Source organism: Pinus tabuliformis, chromosome 9, assembly GCF_031772625.1.
Source record: "Pinus tabuliformis cultivar Carrire ecotype Pingquan chromosome 9, CPIR1, whole genome shotgun sequence".
Classification (NCBI taxonomy): Eukaryota; Viridiplantae; Streptophyta; class Pinopsida; order Pinales; family Pinaceae; genus Pinus; species Pinus tabuliformis.
In genome coordinates, this window is record NC_142307.1 from 1,725,887,329 (window position 1) to 1,725,897,824 (window position 10,496).

The following is a 10,496-nucleotide window of genomic DNA, read 5'->3' on the forward strand; positions in this document are numbered from 1 at the left end:
CCCTGCAATGTGTCACTATGTTTCCATCCTCATGTTTAAGGATTTCCAATGATATGAAACCCACCTACCTTTCTCAAACTCATGGGTTATATCCTTATTACATATCCCTAGATAAAGGTCTCCTCACATTCCTAGCCATACAGGGCAACAATTGTAGTCCTTGCATTGATCATGTAACCTTGAGACCTAAAATCTCACTAGTGCCAAGACATGACTTGTCCCACAATCATCCAAGCCATTTCCCAAATATCAAGTATTTATTTAAGTTCAAATGAACTCATTATCACTCAAAGGGACTAAATAACCATACCAAGCACATTTATGGAAGCGAACAATCACATTATCAGATCCTTCTACTCAGCTCAAGGTAAGATTTGATCGGATAAGAAATGTCCAAATGTATGTCTTCATTTGAGTTGAGAGTGCATGGTGAAATATGTAAGGGAAGGAGATTTAGCTAATGACGTGCTCTTGGAACTAGTTCTCTATCCTATATAGTTCCCAATTTCTCTCACAATATCTCATTCATTTCCCTATAAAGTTTCTAATTAGCTACAAGATACTCCCAATATGTCCACCTTTGTTAAATATATTCCCTAATATGGCAAGGCATTGGAGGAGGGACACAACCCACTTGGAGTTTCTCTTGGGTAAGCCAAAGAACAAGTTTGAGTGCTGACAATGGCGCTTCCACAAAATTAGAAGAAATGAGAAGAAGTGAAAGAAAAAGTATGTTCCTTTGTATTTTTAAATAGGCCATGGGAGATTATCACCTCAATTTAGACCAAAAGTTCCACCTTCCTACCCACAAAGGAAGAACATGACAATTTTTTCCCTTATTACTTAAACCGAAACCCATGTTTTAAAGAGTAGTCAACTAATTATTGGTTCGATGCATCTTTCATAGGAAAACTAACATGCACCTACGTATAAAGCATCCCACCTATGAGTGAATTTTACTTGAAGCATTTCCCATATCCAACTATAGAGGAGATGAAATTCATGCATACTAGGATTCAAGGATTTCTAAGCAATTATCAGTATAAGTGATTTTTCTCAAGGGGCATCTTGATTCAATAGCACAAATTTACTTTTCATGCCCCTAATTGTAGAATTCCATTTGAAGCTTAAACTCTGATGACTATTGTTAAGCAGGTTTAAATATAAGGACACTCAAACGACATATTAGGAAAGAAAGAACACCTAAGAACTAGGAAGTTGAAGTGGTAGTTTGAAGAAGAGAGATAAAAAACAAGAGGGGGAAAATACATTGAATAAAAAGTGGAAACATATAAAAGAACATCAAAGATCAAGAAACACAAGAGTTTACTAATGTAATTGTTTCAGTAAGGATGTATTCAAAGTGTGGTGAGATGTGAATCAACAATGTATCAAATGTGCCTTTATCATGACTAAGCAATATAACTAATCCAAAGGAGCTAGAAACATCATGTGGCTAACATGTGCAACATGAATACTTAACTTTCACTAGTTAGTTGAGGTTGCTCCTGATAGTTAATATGTCAAATTTGGGAACCAAATTGAGTTTCATGATTAAACCACCCAAGATTCTTGACAATGGGGGCATCTTTTGTAATTTTACATATATGGGTTGCATCCTAGGGACAAAGGGTTGGGAAATTTTATTTTCAACGAAAATTTAGTCTACGGTTAGATTATTTTTGTAATGTCTAGAGAAATTAACAACTGGGCCATTCTTGTACTCACGTGACATGGGGTCGATTGCAAACACTACCACTATAACCCCTAGGTGAACCACACTTCCCTCTAGCACACAACCATGGGTAAGAAACTGGGAATTTGAACATGGGACCTTGTACTCACATTTACTTTACATTTTCATGAGCTTCCTGATGGGCGCTAGTATGTAGTTATAACTATTTCTTATCCATTTATAATATTGAGAAGCTAATTTCTTGGCCAAAATTTTACTGAAAAATTACATCTGCCTTTTGGACTATTTTAGGAATAGAATGGATTTTGTTCTGTAATTTGGATTAGTATATTCTTTTTTGTCTTAGATTAATGGCTTTGCTTAAGATATTTGCACGTTTCTTAGACTATTCTTTAGGAACTAATTTCTTTTGTAGGGTATATACTACATCTATCTTTTTCTTTTTAATTAACTTCATTCCTTGAGTTCCACATAAAGACTATTCTAAATTGTGAATTCAAGTCAATCATGTAATAAGAATCTACGCACTGATAAATTATTCGATATAAGAAATATTTCTTCACATGTTAGATTAGCTACAGTTTCCTTCATTAGCTTAGCACAATTTTATTTTTGGAATAAAATAATATTTATCCTTTCTACAATTAGTATAGATTTATATATTATTAGTCAATGGATTTTGACTAGTCTTGTTTGTTGAATTTCAACTTTCTTTTTCTTTATTTGTATATAGAATAGAAGTTGAATTATGTTTTAGTACATCTAGACTAATCATGTTTGCTTAATTGCAATTCCTCCACTTTGTAGTTCATAGGATAGAGTTTTGAGGTTTATTTACTAATTCAAATTCTAATATCATTCAACATTTGTATGATATTAGTATCATATTGCACCATGATTTGTTTGACATGTGCTAACAACAATATACATACATTGCATTGTGTTTTGCGGTACACTTCTTACTTGTGTGTCATGTTGCATCACACATTTCACTTTTGTGTAATGCTTTGAATCATAATTATCACTTTTGTCTCATGTTTTGTATCTCATATCTCACTAAATTTGTATTGAGTTTGTTGGTATCATATTCACATCACCGAAAGTCCATTTTTGTCACTATCATCAACACATGAATTCACACCTCATTAGAATAAAGGATTTTTCAATTTATATTTGTCATGGGTATCCCATTATTAATTGTTATCATCACCTATGTCCTATATTGTCAAACATTCATGTGCATGTCATAATATGAATAAGTAACATGAAAATGTAGAATTTTGAATTCAATTAATACTAAAATGATTACTTAACATTCATTAAAAAAACAAGATAAATTGTACCTCTAATATGCGTGGAGAGACTCCAATTGAGATTTGTTGAACTCGGTCTAATTTCAACATTGTGATTCCCTTTACAAACATTGTCTCTGGTTTTGTTATCTCTTTAAAGTTTAAAGTCTATTTAATTTTTTCATGAATTTTTTCTACAACAAAGAAAGCATATATAAATATATTATTTGTAATAATTATGAATGCATCCGTTACATTATTTTAATATTATATGAAATTGATAAATATGTAATTAAAACACACTACACTAATTTTATTTGCTTCTTTGTTTTTATATTTATTTCCAAAGTGTTTTTCATCTATTTTCATGTACTCAACATCATCTTTTTTTAGCATTGAAAATTTTAAGAATGGAAATTTGCTTTAGGTATAGAAATTTTGGTAAATCTTATAACTCAATATATAAAAAGTAAAATGTTTAGCAATACTATAGTAAAAATATTCAAATGTTTAAGGATTTTGTAGATTTTCTACACAATTGGCTTTTTAAAGGATTAATAATTTTATTCTATAGAATTTTGGAAATCATCTTTAAAAAAAATAGAAAGTTGTAAATCTTTTTTGGAAAACATATAAAAAATCAACCTATGGTTAAAATTTAAGATGCGCCCATAACATATATAGAAAAATATATGCATACATGACAACAAGAGTAGAAGCTATATAAAACTAGCATGATACTCATGAAATAAAAGCTTGTAGTTGTTATAATTAATGCAACTTAGTTATCAGCATGGTCAACACCATTCCACTTTATTATCTTGCCTATAGCTAGATACATAGAGGAGGGGGGTTACAATTCAATTAACAAAAGGGTAGTTTGTAATAATTTATTTTACTTTAAAGCAATGTGAATACTTGTCACACAAGGGTTCACATGGTGAAACCATACCATAATATTTGTGTTTATGGTATATTAAATAATTATATTCTCAATTTCACTTGATATTAAATAATACTAGCCAAAATCATTTTGTTAAACTTATTATCAATATGCCTTTCTAATTGACAAATTTTGTAATGATATTTTTAATACTCATTTTTATTTCTACTTGTAATATGGTGATGCGCCACCACTCATTTAAGTTATGGTTAAGAATTATGCAAAATAACACACTACCTTTTTTTCCTATTTTAATTTAGCCAACAAACTACTATGATATTAATGGAGATTTACCAACAATAATATTTTGCATCAACAAATTAGGTAAAAAAATATCCAAGTTACCTAAATGGTACATAATCCTTTGCTACAAATATCAACCAAAGAAATAGACTAGTAGAAAAGAAGTTTCATTTTGATTCATGAATACATTAATGTCTACATTGCGCTCCTTAGTAAGTGGGGGGGATAATTCTTAAAAGCTATAGACATGGATTCCTATGACCATTTATTTTATTTTTATTAATAAGAATTCTTTACAAATTCCTTCCACCAAATAGATTTTTCATGTCATGTTTAAAGTCCCCAATCTCCAATGATTGGTCAAATCATTGATTTTAGAGGGATCTGAATTGATAGGATAATACAAGTAAGAGCGTTATAAGGGAGGGTTGGGAAATATGTTGAGCCCTATAATTCTCAAACAATTGTTTAAATTGCTTCAAATATGAGATGTTTTTATGTCACAAAGAGGGCTTTGGCCATTAAAAAAAACTAAAGAAAAAAATGAGGATCTAAAGAGAATGAATACTTAATTCAAAAACACCACAATTTCTATAGGTTTTTAATATATTAAAATTACCCCTTCATCTATATATGATGAAATTTATTGTTTCATTATTCAAAATTCAACTTTGTAATATCAACTCCATGTGATATAATATTACTTAATTAGTGAAGCCCCCATGGTGTGTAAATATCGAGCTAAGTGAAACTTAAATTAGTGAATAATGAGTTAAGTGAAACCTAAATTAGTGAATTAGTGTTTAGTTTAAGTGAATAATAATAATAATAACAATCTTAATTTACTAATAATAAATTTTAATATTAATAATATTTATATATTATTTAAAAAACTAAGGTGGCAATTTAGTTTGGTTGTTTAGCTTTTCCATTTGGGATATATATATTTGTAAGGAAAGAAAAAGAAAAATGGTGGAGAAAGGTAAGAAGAATGAAGAAAAGTGAAGAGGAAAATGAAGTGGGGAAGAAGAAGATGGAGAGGGAAAAAATAGGAAGTGGAGGTAGGAGAAAAACATAGGAAATGTGGAAGTAGGAGAGGGAAAAAAATTAGAAGGCAAAAAAGGAGAGACATAGTAAGAAGAGTAAAATAAAGGATTAGAATAAGAAAATGAAGAGAAAGAGGGAGGGTAAGATGAAGAATATGAAGAGGGATATAAATACCAAACCTTTATTTTATTTTGTTTTGTAATTTGTGATATAAATTCCTAAGAAAATGGTTAGATCCATCTTACATCTTCATTTTCAACTATAAACTTTCATATTAATCTCAAATTCCATCCACTCACATCCCAACTCCCAAATATCAAATCAATTATACACTGAATAAAAAAATGTGGGGGCAAGCGAGAAACAACCTTTCCTTTTTGGAAACAGAATCTAATATATCTAGTGAAGGGCCTTCGAGCCTCTCTCCGCTACCCCTACTAAATGACCTATTAAACTCTTCTATATCTAAGAAGATTTGATCCATAAAATTATGAGATTTTGAATGACGGTGACCTTGTATTTTCACTTTATTTCCAAAATGATGAAACAGTGTGATGCAATAGTCAATATTTGTGTCATTATTTTCATGTTAATGGTCTTTTCTAATGAATTTGTGCCACTTTTTGTTTTGTTTTCTTCAACATTTCATTAATATTTAAGTACAATGCAAAATTTGACCCATGGAAAAGAAATGTCTATAAAGCAACCTTGATAAGGTTGCATAATGTAGATATTTAATGTTAGAGCCATGTATTATAGTGGTGAAATAAAAACAAAAAAAATATGATTAATTGAAATAAACAAGCACTCCCATGGTAATGATGGCCTCAAAAGTGGTTATGGAACCATTAAGAACACACATATGTAGGAATCTATGCGTGTTCCTAGGAACACATGTTGGGTGTGGAGCCTAATTATCTTCTTTATGTTGGGTTGTGTTATATTCTTTCCACGACTAGCCTACGTAGATAACTGGGGGGTTGGGAAGGGGGGGGGGGGGGGGGGGGGGGGGTGTGGAGGGAGCAGCGGAGCCCCCTGTTCGTTGCATCGATTGCGTAGCGGGGAGGTCACAGGGGGTTTGAGGGGTGCAGGTAACCCCACTCTATGGGGTTCGGGGCATCGCCCCCAAAAATTTTGGTTTTGGACCATATGTTAGGTTGGGCGGACCAACCTATGGTTTTGTGCATAATTTTTGCACATGGTTTTAGACGCGATGGTTTTAGGTCCATGGTTTTTGACGCGATGGTTTTCGGTCCATGGTATTGGATGCTTCGGCATGTATAAATATGTATTGTAACATTGAAAGGAACATAATGAAAAATCAAGCTGGTAGTCCCGGTTTTGGGATCCAGGGGAAAATCTCTGTGTATATGTGTTTTATGTGTTATGCTCTCGAATTGTTTATTTTCTGTGGTTTAGAATTCGTATGCAGGTAATTTTTGTAAGAGGTTAAAACCTACATTTGGTATCAGATTTGTTTTGGATTCAAGGGGACGCCTTTGTTGCTGAGGGGTTTCGATCGGGCCTGTGGTAGACCCTGTTCAGTGGGAGATCTGCGAGATCGATTTTGGTGGTGAAAGAAGATGGCGAGCAGTGGAAAGATTGAGATCAAAAAATTTAATGGTCAGAGTTCTGAGTTGTGGAAACTCAAGATGGAGGATCTGTTGGTGGATAAAGATCAGTGGATCGTGGTAGATCCAGGTACTAAACCAACGGGAGTGTCCGATGAAGAATGGAAGAAGTTAGATCGGAAGGCAAAGACCACAATACGATTGTGTGTCTCAGATTCAATATTGCCGAATGTATCAGGGAATGCTACGATGAAGGATTTGTGGGACACGTTAGGGACTTTATACGAATCTAAGTCTCTGTTGAATAAACTATTCCTACAGAAAAAGTTGTATAACATGAGGATGAAAGATGGAGACTCTGTGACAGAGCATCTGAATGCATTTAATACTGTGGTAAGTCAGTTAGCATCTGTTGATATTAAAATTTCAAATGAAGATAAGTGCATCAGTTTGTTATGTTCTCTACCAAATTCGTAGGATAGTCTGGTTATTGAAATAGGTAGCAATGCAACTACCTTGCAGTTTGATGAAATAGTCTCATCCTTACTGACGGAGGAGATGAGACGGAAAAATATGGAGAGCCAGAATGGTGATGCCTTGTCTGTACAAGGACAGTCCCAGAATAGAAACAAAAATAAGTCATCGAGTGGGAGATCTAAATATAGAGGGAGATCTAAATCTCCAGGAAAACCTGTGAAGGTGGTGTGATAGAAATGCGGAAAGGAAGGGCACTACAAAAGGGACTGTAAATCTAAAGCTCCTGATAAAGGAAAGGGATCTGATGATGCTTCTTCTGCAGAGGTGAAAACCACCTCAGATGAAGGTGGGGATGTGTACTTGGCTTCTTCAAGTACACATGTAGATCATGAGGCATTATTGATTGACTCAGGTGCATCCCTTCACTTCACTCCCCATAGAGAGTGGTTCTGCGAGTATGAGAAATACGATGGTGGTGATGTCTTCTTAGGGGATGATAGGAAGGATAGAATCGTTGGTCGCAGAAAAGTAAAGTTGAAGTTGTAAGGTGGAAGGGTTAGAACACTTCCGTGTGTTCTGCATATTCTTGCATTTGCCAGAAATCTGATTTCTGTAAGCAAGTTGGATGATGCAGGTGTAAAAACAGTGTTCGAGAAGGATACCTACAAGATGGTTCGGGGAGCACTGGTATTGATGTGGGGAGTTCGGATTGGAACTGTGTTCAAGATGAAAGGTAGCACGGTTGTTGATGGGTGCAACAGTTTTGTGGTTCCTGAAAGTGGAGCAGAAAATCTAGTGGTTTGTGGAGAGAAAACCATGTTGTGGCATCAAAGGATTGGACATATTGGAGAGAAGGGCCTTCGAATGCTTCATGGTAAAGATATGGTAGAAGGTATGAGTAATAGCTCTCTGGATTTTTATTTCTGTGAAAGTTGTGTATATGGGAAGCAGAATTGGGTGAGTTCCCCCTCTGGTGGTAAGAGGGTGAAACATATATTAGAGCTTGTGCACAGTGATGTGTTTGGACCGATGAAGGCTCCATCATTAGGTAAGTCTATGTACTATGTATCACATATAGATGACTTCTCAAGGAATACATGGATATATTTCCTTAAGAAGAAATCTAAAGTCTTTGACATGTTTAAAGAATTTAAGGCTTTGGTGGAGAACTAGACAAAGAAGAAGATAAAGGTACCGAGGACAGATAACGATGGAGAGTTTTGCAGTAAGGAATTTGAAGAATTCTGTAAGGTGTGGTATAGCATGACAGAATACTACTCCATATACACCTCAACAAAATGGAGTTGCAGAAAGAATGAACAAGACGTTGATGGAAAGGGCAAGAAGCATGCTTAGTGATGCCGGGTTAGGATAGGAATTCTGGGCAGAGGCAGTGGAAACAGCATGTTACCTGGTCAACAGATCACCTTCATCAACGTTGGAGGATAAGACTCCATAAGAGGTATGGAATGGTAAGAAACCCTCTCTTTCACATCTAAGGGTATTTGGATGTGATGCATATGTACATGTTCCAAAGGAGAAACGAACCAAGTTGGATAGTAAATCTGAAAAGTGCATCTTTATTGGGTATAAGGATGGTTTAAAGGGTTATAATCTTTGGAACCCAGTAACAAGGAAGGTTGTGTACAATCGAGATGTGGTGTTTAGAGAGGTGAAAGATGTTATTAAACATGAATTCCAACCAAAGGAACCTGAGAAAATAGAGTTTGAGCTAAAGGAGGAAGAATCAGACTCTATAGCAGAGGAGGAATAAGAAGATGAAGAGCCACAAACTCCGGGTGAGAGAAGATCAGTTCGAGAAAGAAGGCAGCCAGAAAGGCATAGTCCATCTGCTTTCTGTTCAAATTTTTCTTTATCTATTACTGATGATGATCACAGAACTGTGAAGGAAGCAGTAGATTCAGAGGATGGAAAACTCTGGAAAGAGGCCATGGTTGATGAAATGGCATCTTTGCACAAAAATGAGGCTTGGGATCTGGTGGAGCTACCGGCTGGAAGGAAACCCATTGGCAGCAAATGGGTGTTCAAGAAGAAGACAAATTCAGAAGGAAAGGTGGAGAAATACAAAGCTCGATTGGCAGTAAAAGGTTATTCCTAGGTGTCGGGAATTGATTTTCGTGATATTTTTTCTCCTGTTGCCAAGATAACTTCTATTAGATTAGTTTTATCTATTGTTGTTGTTTTTTATTTTGAGGTAGAACAAATGGATGTGAAGACAAAATTTTTTCATGGGGATCTGGAAGAGGAGATCTACATGAAGCGACCTGAAGGTTTTGCAGTGAAGGGTAAGAAAGAACTGGTATGCAAGTTAAAGAAGTCTCTATGTGGGTTAAAACAGTCACCGAGGATGTGGTATCATAAATTTGATACATTTATATGGGGACTTGGCTTCACCAGAAGCAAAGCAGTCCACTGTGTGTATTTTAAATTAATTGGTGACCGTATTATTTATCTGGTCTTGTATGTGAATGATATGTTGCTAATTGGAAATGACAAAAAAGTTATCTAGGATTTGAAGACCCAATTGTACTCCAAATTCGACATGAAAGATCTTGGCGCTGCAAACTATATTTTGGGCCTGGAAATTAAAAGAGACCGGGAAAAGAGGAAGCTCTGGTTAAACCAGAGGAAGTATGTTGAGACAATACTGCAGAGGTTTAATATGCAGGATAGTAAATCGGTGAAGGTTCCTATTCTTGTAGGTGTAAAGTTATCTGTTGAACAGTGTCCCAAGACACAAGAAGAGGAAGAGGACATGCCCCGTGTTCCATATGCAAGTGCAATTGGTAGCCTGATGTATGCAATGGTCTGTACTAGACCAGAAATTGCACATGCAGTGGGAATATTGAGCAGGTTTATGTCAAAACCAGGAAAGGAGCATTGGACAGCAGTGAAGCGGATTTTCAAGTATTTGTGTGGCACTAGTGATTATGGTTTGTGCTACCAAGGAAGACCAGGATTGGACAGAGTGTTGGATATTCGTGGCTTTGTTGATGTAGACTGGGCTGGAGATCTAGATCAGAGAAGATCTACAAGTGGGTATGTGTTTAACCTATTTTGAGGTGCAGTCAATTGGATGAGTAAGAAACAATCTGTAGCGGCACTATCAACTATAGAGGTAGAATACATGGCAGCCACTCATGCAAGCAAGGAAGCAGTTTGGTTGCAAAGATTGTGTTCAAGTATGGGGTTAGTACAGGGAGCTA